This window comes from Asterias rubens, chromosome 11 (assembly GCF_902459465.1).
Source record: "Asterias rubens chromosome 11, eAstRub1.3, whole genome shotgun sequence".
In the NCBI taxonomy this organism is placed as follows: domain Eukaryota; kingdom Metazoa; phylum Echinodermata; class Asteroidea; order Forcipulatida; family Asteriidae; genus Asterias; species Asterias rubens.
Genome location: NC_047072.1, coordinates 16,862,272 through 16,877,177, shown reverse-complemented (window position 1 = coordinate 16,877,177; position 14,906 = coordinate 16,862,272). Strand labels below are relative to the sequence as shown.

Sequence of the window (14,906 nt, the reverse complement as noted above, 5' to 3'; positions counted from 1 at the left end):
GTATAAATTTCTCACTTAAATACTTGAATTGAATTTGAGACTTCAGCTGATGGGAAACGGTGTTTATTTCTTCTATTATTATTCTCTCGCAACTTGTTGGCCAATTGAGTTCAACTTTTCACAAGTTTGTTGTTTTATGCATAAAATTACTAATTAGTTGTGATACTCCAATCCACTGTCATGCATGTGAGAAGACTGGTCTTTGTAAAATACCAATCAGAAAGGTGTCCAGTGCCTTTATTAAACTTTTGTTTTTTCAGTCCATTATTTTATTTTCTAGGAAAACAATGACCAGTTCAGAATCAAATTAATTGGATGTAGTTTCTTTAAAAAATATGTTTTTCAGAAAGACTGCGCCAAAAGTGTCAAAATACTGCCACCACGATTGTTGTTTGTACCATGGCCGTACTTCCATGCATGGTACCCTTACGTCCCGTGGTACTCCTCTCTAGAACCATGGAGGTAGAATTAGAATGTCCAGAACTTACTCCTAGAACTAAGTAAGAGGTTTCGTTTCGCTATCGTCTCCCGCAACGAGCGAGACGATAGCGGAACGAAACCTCATCATATTCATACTATTCTACGAGTACCCAGAACTGAGGTTCGTTCCGCTATCGTACGATGGCAGAACGAACCTCTCATAGTTCTAGGAGAAAGTGGATGTCAAATACATTTAACGAGCAAACTGTAACTAGATTTCAGGAGGAATTTGTCTTTTTGAGCTTGGGTAGAGCGGAAGAAAACAAAACAAACACCACCTGTTTTCAGAAACCCAAAACAGGAAGTGAAGTTATATGCGACCACAAGAGGGCGCTGTTGTTAAGAAAAGAAGCTTGTATCTGTTGTCTTAAATAGCTTCTGAGACTCAAATTAATTATTTTTTGAAAGGCCTGCGCTAGCTCTTCGTATAAAAAAAAAATAAAAAATACTATTTCGACCTTGCCAGGACTCGAACCTGGAATCCCCTGATTCGTAGTCAGATGCCTTATCCATTGGGCCACAAGGCCTAGGTGGTAAATGACCTTAGTGCTTAGTATCTATTCATTTCTAAACTTCTCCCAATATGAATCCTAACATGGCGAACAATAAACTTGAGTAAGTCTTTTTTTATTTTTAAGACGGAATGACGCTTAGTCTACTGACCATTATACATTGGTTGAGCTGTACACGGAGGGATCAGAGACGACGTGAACAACTTTAGTGTTGGTTAGAAGTGGCGCGTTTTTTTGATGGAATTGGGCCGGGTTCACACACACTTATTTGTTTTTATAATATAGAAGTGGGTTGGGGCTGGGGGGGGGGGGTCTTATTTAATTGGGCCGGGTGCACACGCTCTCATATTATATTTTAATCATTGAAGTGGGGGGGGGGGGGTTCTTGTTTGAATTGGGCCAGCTTGGCCTGAGCCGGGTTCACACACACTCATTTATTTGAAGTTGGTTGGTTGGGGGGGGGGGGGGGGGGGGAGTTCTTGTGGAATTGGGCCAGGTTGGGCCGGGTTCACATACACAATTTTTTTTTGATCATTGGAGTGGGTTGGGCTGGGTGGGTGGGGGGGGGGGTGCCAGCTGGAGTATTCTCTTGCTTGTTAATCCCTTCTTATTCATTAGTCTCTTTTCAATGTTGTCACAAACAATCACATGTTTGTTATAAAATTAAAATAAAGACTCGAATTAGTCGCAAATTAATGGCAATCCTCCCCTCCTCCTCTGTGGATCCAAGCCCAGCCCCCGGCCGTACGCGTAGCCCATAATTTTTTTAAAGCCCTGTTTAGGGGTAACTGTTTTCCTCGTTCGTTGTTACCGCAATCAAAACAAAACAACCTACATCTTCTCCCGGATCTTCCCCGAAAGTTGTCTTAAAAAAGAAGAAGTGCCATCCCGATCCTACCATCACAGGCAGGGGAACGGGAAAACACACCCGCGATGAGGGCGGTATACAACTCGTCCACTCTCAGATCTCACGCACACACGGACGTCCACATGCGCTAGATAAATAGTGAAGAACTTATGGGGTCTAGTTGACGTCTTCAGCATGATGTCATCAAGATGGCGGAAAACACAGGAGTAGAAGATGGACCTTTTCAACCAAAAGAAGGTAAATTTAACCCCCTTGAACCTGGAATGTCATTAGTTAATGTATAACTTTGTAAATAATCCTTTGAAGATACCGAAAATGATTTGTAAATTGAAAATGATGAAGGTATTCGGAGGCATTTTGTTGAAAACATATTCATGATTTTGTGTTGTTTTGATAAAAGTTGTGGTTTCTGTGTCGTGTGGGACGTGTGTACGTATGATGATAAATTGCATCGGTATTTTCAACATGTCCAATTTTCGGTCAACCATGTCGTCTGATAATGGAGGGTCAGCCGGCGGGAAAAGTTCCTTGTTCAGCCACCAACTTTTCATTTGCTACGAAATACAAAATTATTAAATATTACCTGAATGAGATATTCCTTTTTGTAAAAATTTGCGAAAAAGTAAATAAATTAATATCCTCAAGTCAAACAAAAAAATTAAGTCTGTAAGTTGGAACTGCAAGACCGTCCATATCCATACAGGGTTGGTTGGACTATGGTTGGACAGATGGAATAGCCAATAAATATTTTTAATAATACCAATTGAAGGATACAAAATGATAACTTTTGTCTTTGAAACTTCAAAAGTAAACAACAGTCATTTGGTTTTGGATGGAGGTTGTACAAAAAAAATGAATAGAAACTTTAATACAAATTTGAGCACTTAACTTTTTTGTTTTCTCTTGTTTGATTGTTAATTCGTGTATACTATAGGAATATTTGGTAGTCATTTCTATTTTATGATTGTTTTTAAAAAGCACAAAAAAAAACTTGCTAAGCACACAAAACTCTTTTTAGGCAAAACTACGACACCAGCCAAAATACTGTACATTTACCATTGGTGTGGCTGGCATCCCACTCATTTCTTGCTTAGCAAGGGATTTCTGCTAATTACAATAGCTTTATGAAATTGGGCTCTTATTCCCAGCTCATTTTTGTCAAGTTAAGTAACAAAGTTTTCAAAAGCACTGTCGTCTGCTCTAATGAAAGTTGATTCAGTGATACTGATTCAGTGATCAGCGCTAGCCACGCTTTGTTTATATAGCTCGAGCTTTGTTTCCATGACTCCAACGACAGGAACAAGGCAAGGAAGTGCTGAATAAAGTGCTAGTGCTTGTACATCCTAGGACAACCCCATGAACTATCGTTATAAAATGAGGAAATAAAACACAACACGTAAGAATTGTATCGTAAGAAAAGGTCTTACACGATCTACGTGTATGTACGTAGGCCTACTGACAGGTTGTGTAATCTGTGTCCTGAAGCTGTGCAGATATGGTGAGACTTCCTTTGTTTTCAGCCTATGTCTTGAGAATTGTTTTGTAATTGGAGCTTTAAAGACACTGGCCACTATTGGTAATAGACCAGTCTTCTCATAATCCTCCTGTAGTGTTAAGCAAACCCTCAACATCTTAAAGACACTAGACACAGTTGGTAATTGTTAAAGTCCAGTATTCTCACTAGGTGTATCTCAACATGCAACAATCCTGTGAAAATTTGAGCTCAATTGGTCGTCTAAGTTGCAAGATAATAATGAAAGAAAAAACACCCTTGTCCCACAAAGTTGCATGCTTTCAGGTGCTGGATTTCAAGACCTTAAAGTCTAGTTCTGAGGTCTAGAAATCAAATTCAAATACTTTATTGAGAAATTACTTCTTTCTCAAAACTACTTTACTTCAGAGGGAGCTGTATCTCACAATATTTAAATTCTATCAACAACTATCCATTGCTCAAAACAAGTAAGTTTAATATGCTAACATCTATTTTGAGTGATTCACAATAGTGTCCAGTGCCTTTAAGAAAGTCAAGTTGAAAATTGAGTGTTTCCATCTGCATTGGTCTGTACTTTTAAAGTTGTCAAAGTCTGTATACATAGCTTCTTTATGGATTAGAACCATGTAAGGCAACAGTTTCATGTACTCTTAAGTTCTGTTGTATTGCCTGGACCCCTCGTTATATTGACTTAATATAATTTGTTCAGGAACCAACATGACTATTGAGTCAGTAATAAAAATGGAGTAGTTAGACTGAGGATTTTTTTTCAGATTCTCGAGTCTGAACATAATTTTATGGTTTCATGTTTTTTTTAAAAATCAATCGTCTTGGAGTATCACTGAATTGGACAGCGCCACCATTTATCAATCACAATCATTTATTGATAGTTGTTTGTGGTAATATGTAACCCTCAAATCCATTTAATTGCTTCTTTGCTAATGTTTGATACGCCCACCATACATACCCACGGTCCGTAATCTCATTCTTTTATCTAGGGGCAAGGCCAAACGTGTCATGAGAAATCAATACAAGTCCTATCTAACATTCATGCTGCACAGTGCTCCACAAAATGTGTCAGTTGCCAAGCCTGATATTTAACAGAGGCAGTGAAGGCGATTGTCCCCATGCCCCTGGGTTATTGCCTTGTTGCCCTTGAAATGCTGAGTAGAAACTCAAAATTTCCCCATAGGGTTGGCCTTTACCAATGAGAAATTGCCTTGGTGCCCTTGCCCCTTCAAAAACGAAGCTTACATGCCTGTAGTTATAAATTCGAGAAAAAAAACAACATAATTTGCTAAAACTGAAAACACATGGCAGTTGGAACAACAGATGACATGGACCAGAGGTAGATTGTTTGTAGATTGACACATAATATTAACCTCAACCCAATAGTTTATATTGAATACAACACATTCCAACACCATGACATACATGTACCTAACCAGCGGACTACTGCAAATGATATGCCTGGCTGTGCACATGAAATGCTTGGTTTGTGTTTGTAAGGATACGTACAAATTCAGCACACATGTAGGGTCATTTGATTTCATTAATTTCATTCTTGTGGCTGTACAGCACTTACCTAGTGACATTTACGTCTCAGTGTAGTTATCTCAGTGTATTGTAACTTTGGGCAGAAAAGTAATAACTTGGCAGAATTGTAATTTTCATGATCCAATCAATAAATCAACAACAGCAAAAGGAAAGAGAAACAATTACAGAAGAAATCTTATACATTTTTAATAACTTTCCGTGGAGAATCAATTTGATATCTGGCCCATTTCCCAAGCTGCTATTGACTGTTGCTACAGTCACAGACAGCACACCGTAATAATTTTTCTTTTACATCAACACCGTCTGGCTGTAATCGCTGACATTGAGTCGTCACTACTGACAGACGAACTTAGTCAGTCCTCCAATCCAGCCCTCGTAGCCAATCATGAAAGCTTTTATATTAGTTGATATGTAGCTGTAATTACGGTGTAAGCATTCTCCTGCGTGGTGCCGGGTTGTCTCTCCACCTTAATGCATGCCAAGGTTAACATTTTAGTCTCAGTGACATCCTAGCGCAGACCGGTTCATCATAATGCTCGCTTTTAGTCAAAATCTCATCCGTTGAACCAGAGGAAGTATTAAATAAGAGTAAGACCGTGGGAAGCGTGTGTGCGCGATCAGACATTCTGTGAGATTTTGGAGAAACGGAAGATTGTTGGGGTACGTCGTTTATCCATGATTGTGGCATTTACGAAATCATGGACAATAGCCTTACATGTACCTGAGGTAGCCTACTATTATCGCCATAGTGTGTTCTGTACAGGAACTATGTAAGTCAAGGTGGTGTGTTTTGTTAAAGGTTGTATGGCTTAGGTATTGTGTTTGTATTGCAGTCAATGTTTGTATGCCTTGAGTGGCCATTAAGGGGTCATGACTCCTAGTCTAACGTAAACAAAATACAAAATATCACAATTTATGTAGAGTTGCTGTGCATGTTTGTTATTATTGGTTATTAAATGCAATATGTTACACCTCAATCATACCTCATGAACCATGATTTGCAAAGATTCACACGATTCTTGTCTGAATTCGTGTACTACAAATATATGCCTACAATGTACACGTAATTTATGGATGATTACACATTGTGCACTTGTGGGAAAATGTTTTACTTGGCTATATTTGACTATAGTGTGAACGATCGTCAAGTGGGTTTGAACCTTTATTATGGGGCGGCCATCTTGATTGTCTCCCATTCAACTTATAATTAAACCAAACCGAGGCTGGAAGGAGAGACAGTGTGGTTCCTTTTTGTACAATAAGTGTTTGCTGGTTTTTGATACAAGGAACATGACCTAGATGATGGCAGCATTATACAGGTCTATTGTAAGTTTTAGTCTTGAAATTATTTGAAATCTGGGCAAAAACTTGCTGTTTGTATTTCAACAATGAACATCGATGAAGAGAGGCAGTGTTTATTTGAAAGTATGACTACCTAAGTTGATGGATTTTTTTGCCTAAGTTCCAAAGTGAACACCAATGATAACAATGATGTGGATGACAATGCACTCATCCATAAATCTAATGAATCATGAATGATATTATTTTTATTGTTATTAATTTGACCTTCAACAAGGATTAGAGGATATTACATGCTTAAAGCTGAATAACCTAAGGCAAAATACAAATAAAAACAAGTTTAGTGTCCAGCCTTTTTTGGAAAACAGGAAGGAGGAGTTTTTTTTTTTCAAAATGGCCAGCCGACACATTTTTAAAGACAATCGCGGCTGGGCTATTTTACAAAATTTAATTATTTCACAAGGAGGTGACCTCTAAAAAGGAAGCGGGCTGTGATGCTGTGACACGTTTTTTGTTGTTAATTTGCCTGATGTAGTGAACGGGAACCAGTTGATCTGTGAACCAATGAGGCTTAGTCCTGCGGTACGGCACTACATAGTACCGATGGTGAATAATTACTGTATGTAGCCTCGCCTTTGTGCAGTAGATTCATGGATGAGATCAGCCAATATATCAGATGGGATGAATTTACTCACTGTCGTGAAAGCCCTGCGTTCAAGGTGGGCTGAGAACAAAAGAGTTTCTAAATTGAGCTCTTGGAGGGCTGGAGTGATGGTCCACGTGCTTAGACAACTGAGTTACATGAAATACTTGCGGGGTGTTTAGGCCTTTTGTTAAAGTTTTTACTCTTTATACATTTTTATTGTTTTCTGGTTGCCGTTTTGTCTGGTTCCCAGTGACAGATCTATATATATACAATACAAAAAAGGGCCAGACTATTTTGGCTAAATGATTGATTTGAATGGGAGATAAAAATGGCTGCACCTTATCACCTTAAGGTGCCATTTTGTCTGGTTCCCTGTATTACTTGTAACCAATCCTATTGACCATCTTGCCTTCATGTACAAGGTACATGTAAAGCCGTGCCCGAAACGACGACTTCGGCTACAGCTACGGCTAGATTGCGTGAATTGCTATTCTTCAACAGTGGCAGACACGCTGATCTAGCCAACGCTGTAGCCGAAAGCGCCTTTTTCGGACACGGCTTTTTAAAATAATAATTGGATGGCACTGTCTGAGACCTTGGAGCTGCAGCTAATGATGTGCATTAGTAATTGATTAGTAGTTTTTAACAATTACCAAACTATCAGCCAGGTGGTCATTGTGACATCATACGTGTACCTAAAGTGAAGATACTTACCTGCGCTTATAAAGTACAAGTGACCTTTCAGTAAAGTGTAGCGAGCATCTAATGCTCATTAGTTTCTATTTTGAATGCCACAATTTTATTTAAAAGTATCCCTATATTAATTATAAATATTAATTATAATCAGCCATGACAACAAGTGAAATACCCAACCCATGATGCAAACTCGGGTGTCAAAATGCAAGTATTCTGGCGGGATTCCAATTCAAATAACTCATGTTTTTATGCAATCACCCTAAACTGCAATGTTCAAAGGAGAATGAGAAGGAATCAGTTGCTCTTTGACATGATACATATTTTTGCGAAATTACCAATTTACCATACTTGAGCGTACCCATACAGTAGGTGGATCGGCCATCGGCCTTATTCAAGAGGCTGGTACTTCTACCTCCATGATTTTAATGAACCAATTCCAACGGTTATGAGCGAGCAAGACATACTGGGAAAAAATAGAGCACCCCTAGGAAAGAGTTTGGCATGAAAGTGAATTAACATTGTTATGTTGTGTACGTATTCCTTTAAAGTGGTATGAGGTTGTTTTTGTTTATGGTGGTGACTCAAACTAACACTGACTCATAGTGATGTCAGACTCAGATATCTTTCCTTTATTCTCTCTAGTTTGCCTTGTTTTGAGGCTCTTTGCTTTAATAGTTTAAGTTTTCCAAGGAAACACGATACATTGTACCTGTGTCAAAAACTCATAAAGTTCATTTGGAATTACAGCAGTTTATTACAATTCAAACACCTTACCCATAACAGCTGTTGTCTAATTTGAATGAAATGTAGGCCTTCATGGTGTAGGGTCTTTGTTTGATATGTAAATTCTAAAAAAATTGATGACAAAAAAAAAGTTTACTTGCTGCAGCCGTTGATAGGAAACTATTTTGAGAAAGGATTCCCTTCAAAGAATGTTTTTGATTATTTTTCACCCTAAAGTATTTAAATCTGGGAAACAATTCATGCTTGACCGGGAGCAACACCATCGTGGTCTCAATGGCCTCTTTGTAATTCCACGCCAAAAAGGTCAAATAAATTATCTGACAATTTCCTGGAAATTTTGTGTTTAGGCTTGTTTGTTTATAGATACATGAAAGTTTTTTTTTTCATGGGAGCAAATATCAAAGTCGGTTGCCCAGGTTATAATATTTCTCAGGTGCTAAGAAAGATTAAAGGAGTGTTATTGGCCCAAGGGCACTATGGTTATTTTGAAATGCGTTGAAATAAGAGCCAAGTTCTTTATCATTATAGTGAAATGTCATTGCACTCTTGCCATACACAAGTTGCCAGTCAGGGCTGAGTGGTGCTGATGTGCTGATGTTCAGTACCTTAGGACTACGCCTTCTAACATCTTTTGTTTTCACAATGGACGCACCTCTAGCTACATGTAGCAAGAGGTGGAATAATGCCTCTGGATAAAACATTAATAGTTAGGGGGCATTGCTGAGATTCCCAACTGGTATCCATTAATAGAGCAATAGGGGAATTAAGTAGAGGTTTAAAGGACACCCACTAGCAACCATCATCTTGCCACCATGCACCCTCAAGCTGTCACTATTTTTGTCACCTACCTTAACTAATATCATGGAGGTTGAAATAGAAAATCTAGTAAATATATCATGGTGCTGATTGGGCTTGCCTAAAACTAATAAATTTTGCCCAGCACTCTGAGCAAAATACACTTGCTGCCCAGCACAGATTTCCCCAAGATTGCACTTCAGCAATATCTAAACACAAATTATTTTATTGATCCGCTCGCCCTTCGTGAACTGAATTGGATTTGGTACATCCTCCCTTAAAAGTCTTTCTTTGTCTACAGGTACGTGTACCTCTAGCCTGTGAAAAGCATACAGATCAACAGATGCAACGTAAACCCATGCAAGTAGTCGCGAACCCCGTTGGCCATAAACCCCCCCCCCTTGCCCTTGGATCCCAGGCATTGATTCGTCTCTCATGCCGTGACATTCAAGTTAAAACCATGTACATTTAGAAGACCTCATTTATCGCTTGCTCCAATCATACGCTTCAATTGTTCAATATTGATCTGGAGTCTGCAACTTGATGGAATCTGGGCTAACCGAATGTCTCTGTGTCTCTCAATTATTTCTCCTATCTTTGCAAATTCTGAGCGATTCCAAATTGTGAAGAGTTTTGTTACATTATTTATTTGGAATGCATTTGGGTAATGTGCTTGTAGGTCTTAAAGAATCTGCTTTTGGCAGAGCGAATTGGGGCTAACCAAATGTCTCCGTCTCAATTATTTCTCCCTTTTTGTCTTTGCGGGATAAGTGATTCCAACAAGTGAATTGTTACATTTATTTGGAATGCAAAATTTTGACTCCATAAAATGGCTGACAGTGTTAGTTCGTGACGTAATAGGAAAACCGTGCAATTTCGAGTGATACTTGTGTGGATCATTGAATTCTACTTTTAAAATATCTTTCCAACTACCATATGGATTTCATAACAAACAATTTCAAACGCTTTTCAAAGACCAACTCATCCGATCCAAGGCAATGTGTTCCTTTAACAGTTTAATGAAAAAGTCATGATATATAAAGTTATAATCATAGTACATACCCTGACATTGCCATGACCAGAAACGGGGAAAGAAACAGTCTCTGCTCAAATTTAATATTTGATGACTGATTAATTAATGCGATCACTAACAGCTCTAATTCCATTACCTTTAATTGAATTAACGACATACAGGATGTGGGATTTGGAATTTCACATCAGGGTTAGTAGAAGTATGTAGAGGCAACTGTATTTGCTTGTGTGGTTTATAATGTCAGAGGTGAGGGGAACTTTGTTTTCATGTAGATCATGGTACATGATATTCATTGCTCCATGATGATGTACATGCCATATTGAGCAAAAGATGGTCAAATCATGGATAATTTAAAGGCAGTGGACACTATTGGTAATTACTCAAAATAATTATTAGAATAAAACCTTACTTGGTGACGAGTAACGGGGAGAGGTTGACAGTATAAAACATTGTGAGAAACAGCTCCCTCTGAAGTGACATAGTTGTCGAGAAAGAAGTAATTTTCCATGAATTTGATTTGGAGACCTCATATTTAGAACTTGAGGTCTCGAAATCAACCATCTAAAAGCACACAACTTCGTGTGACAAGGGTGCTTTTTTCTTTCGTTATTATCTCGCAACTTCGACAACCAATTGAGCTCAAATTTTTACAGGTTTGTTATTTTGTGCTTGATGAGATACACCAAGTGAGAAGACTGGTCTTTGACAGTTACCAATAGTGTCCATCAGTGTCTTTAAAATGCACGTACCATGTGCTGTCAGACCTGATACATGTACTTCTTGGAGGCAACAAAGGCATCCATGCCTCCTTGTCATTGCCTTGGTGCCCTTGAAATGAGGAGAAATTTACAATTTCCTCATAGGGTGCACTTTACCACGGAGAAAATGCCTTGGTGCCCTTGCCCTTTAAAAACTGAAGCATTGCATGCTACAAGTGTATTGCATACTGTAAGACTAGTTTCTTTCCGGTGCCCTATGCACTTTCTGTGGTGGCCTTTGCAAAAAAAATGATTGATGTCTGCCTCATAGAAATGGCCCTTATACAAGAGGAAAACTGCCATGCCTCTTCAGGAATGAAAATGTCGGGCCCCTTTAAGAGGAAAACTGCCATGCCTCTTCAGGAATGAAAATGTCGGGCCCCTTTAAGAGCATAATTGACTAGTTTTGTAGAAATTAATGTAAACCAAAAATGTTCAAGTGTTCCACCTAATTTTTATGATGATTGTACCTGAAAGTGTTTCTTTTTTTATAGTCCTTGGCAATCACCTTTTAGACATTACAAATGTTCCATTATTCACTTTGTTTTTATATTGCATACGAGTAGAACAGACCGTCTGCCTTCAGTTAATTTTACCATACATTTTATGTAAATTACATTAAATATTATTGATGGATTCAGCTCAAAATGTATTGGGGCAGTTTGTTGTCGTTGTAGAACGCAATTAATGGGTGATTGTAATAATATGGCCAAGAGCAATACAGCTACCTTACTCACTGAACATTGCACAAAAGATTAAATTTGTATGGATACTTGCACTCCTACAGATTATTTACAACTCAATGTATAGCATTGCAAAACTAATAAAATACCATACAATTCATACTAATAAAATACTATAGTATTTTATTAGTTTTACAATAATTTTATTACATTTTGAATTTTAAATGCTCCTCAATAAAAGCAAAGAGTCAAAACAACTTTGTCTCTTATAAATAAAATGATGAAAGGGACATGCTACAACAAATAATAAATTACTGTATATTTTGTATAGTATTTTATTACTTATGCGGCAATATTTATTACATTTTTTATTTTAAATGCTCATTGATAAAGGCAAAAAGTCAAAACAAATTTGTCTCTTATAAATAAAACGATGAAAGAGACATGATCCAGGTATGCATGATGGCAAGTCTTTAATATCGAGCATGTGCCGAGACCGTGGTTAGGTCAAGTACACACGAAGCTTTCATACAATTATATTCAGACACGTCTACTCTATACAGACGACGACCGGCGTAATATTCCTACTGTAAAGCAGCAGTCTGGTGTAGTAGACCATCAGGCCAATATAAAAAAAAACATGTTTAGCATTCTGCTTTTAAACCAAAAAGGAACCTTTTTTTCATTTTTTTTTTTTAAATGGCCGCCCGACACATTTTTAAAGACCACCAGCTTGGCTTTAACAAATAAATTGTCTTCATCTCAAAGAAATTATTTTTTATTTTTACAGGATTCTTTTTGTTTTTACAGGAAAATAAATAAATAATAGTAATATTTTCATTCAAAAAAAAAAAAAAAAAATTACAAAAAAAGAATTAAAAAAAAGAGGTAGGGCCTCAAAAGGAAGCAGTGTTGACGCTATACATGTTTTTATTTTTATTTGGTCTTACATATTCCTGTGGCGTGTATAGAAACGGCCCACGGATACGCATGCTCAGTCAGACAAACTGCAGTCTGCCATGTGCAAATGCGTCAGTTGATCACGTTGCGTTCTATGAGATAAAGAAAAAGAGAGTGAGAGGAGTGAGGACATTTATTTTTTCTCAAAGGCGTGAGAGGAAAAATCTAGTTTCGTTTTGATGCAGTCATCGAGATGTGAATCTTGATAGAGGTGTGGCCATCTTGAGATTACATGTACCTCTTTGTTCTGAGGGATTTACAATACAGAAAGAGGGGATAAATTTGGTGATGTTGCGGATCGGTTGATGGTTGTTGTTCATGGCTGGTTAACCGTGACGTTAAATTGTGTACACGACTGCAACCTGCTCATCTCCGGGAATCTATATAATAACTACCAGGGTGTGACGTCGACGTCAAAATATGTGTGTAAATAAATGTGCTTTCAACGTGTAATTTATTAGGGTGAGTATTGAAGGATCGGATTGAAATGTGGAATTTTAGATTTTGGGTTTCTGTCATGAATGAGAAAGTATTGATGTCTAGGACCACACCTTTGAAGAAAGGCAATCACAGACGGACTGCTGTATGACTACGGGATGTAGGGGCGTGGGGACATACACTGTGTACTTATAGTGTTAGCCGAAGGGGTGTCTGGGAATCTTTTGGACACCCTGTTTTAAATGTTGACACCCATGTACCGTACGTACTGTAAGTGCACAATTTGGACCCAGTTTTTAAATTTCCAGCAAATTTTGACACCCTATTAATATCAAATCCTGGCTTAAAAACTTTGCGTAGGCAAACAGTACCGTATGTTGACATTATGCAAATTTATGTAAGCGGATGAACAGTACATTGGATAGTTGCTCACAGTTCATGAACATATTCTACAATTTTTTTAATTTTCTCACTTACTTTTTTGTGGTTATGTTCATAGCATCATGCATGGTGAAGAGGTGTGCAAATAAAACTATGCTCAACAATGTTTCATATATAGCCTTTTTGTTACAACAGGTGTGGCCGAGGATGCAAATCTGTACAATGTAGAATTAAATTAAAACTGTCTGGCCAAAGTTTGTGTTGTTTAACTGAAAAGCTCAGTTAGTTTATAAAATAGGACTCAAATTAGGACGAAAATCAACAAAACCCACGGCTTTTAGCTTATCATTATTACTGGACCATCAAGACCAAACATGCCGAAGTAATCTAAGTGTACACAGTTTCACATGCATAGTCATCTTATTTGAACAATCACTTGAGGGGAGTGGCGGTTTACAATTCACCTCACTCATTTCTGTAGGTAACACTTTTACTCAACTTTTTAACTCAACATTTGGATACAATTTCTAGTTTGTTAGTGTTAATATAAAGACCTGATGATATACAATGTACAGTTGTATACGATCGGCCATTCTTTGATTATAAAGGCCCAGTCACACAGGCCTCGATAACGATAGCGAAAATGATAACGATAAAAATGCACGCCCTCGATTGGTTGAATGAGCGTGGGCGTATTCTGCGCGCATTTTGTTATCGATAAATATCTGCTACCAATTAAACCCCTATCAATTTTGAAAATGTCAAATGTAAACAAAATACTGACATCTCTGCCTACATGTAGGAATCGAACGGGGACCTTTGACTCCGAAGTCGAGAGATCTACCGCTAGACCAAATTGATCCACAGAAAAAAAATAGGCAAAATCCTAAAGATATGCATCCTGTGTGGTCGGGCATCAACAGTACTTCATGCAGACATGCCTACGTACTTACTGTATGTACCTGCCATTCTGCAGTGTTCTTGGAAGGAGAATACCTTGCAATTTGCAACCTCAGCAAGTTGTCAATAGAACTCTCTGACATAACATTGATGACGATGACCAATGACTGAAACAAGCTTCATTCACCAAAAATGGCGATCGGATCATGATGAATACTTAATGTACATTGGGCACTAACCTAAAACATCCGTTTCAAGTCCACCATGCACTGAATTACGTCATGTACATAAAGAAGATCAAAAGATCTTTTTGTTCTAGTCATGTTTGAAGGTGGGTTGCCACAGACTGTTTAAATGTTGAAAGCCAAGGATGTGCTGGTTTGGTCATGTTGGTTGGTTTGACACTAGGTGGCAGAGATACAGGTTGTCTGTCATCGATGTGGGATCATCACAGATGATCCAAGCACAGCCCACATCCAAAACTTTCATCGTTGACATCAACTACATGATCTATAATATTATGTTGTTGCCATCACTGAAATACGCAGGTCATGCTGTAAAAGGAGATGTTTACATAACTTGAAAGTGAAGTTTTTATTGTCTTGGCAAACAGGAATAAATTGTGTGCAATCTAAACCCAGCCCGCATCCTAAACTTTCATCAT

At 38.0% G+C, this 14,906-nt stretch overlaps 1 non-coding gene across 1 annotated transcript; it reads right to left on the bottom strand.

The window, feature by feature from the left end:
- Positions 1-934: 934 nt before the first annotated feature.
- On the bottom strand, positions 935-1,007 carry Trnar-acg. Its single transcript has one exon. It is a non-coding gene; the product is annotated as a tRNA-Arg (tRNA).
- Positions 1,008-14,906: the final 13,899 nt, after the last annotated feature.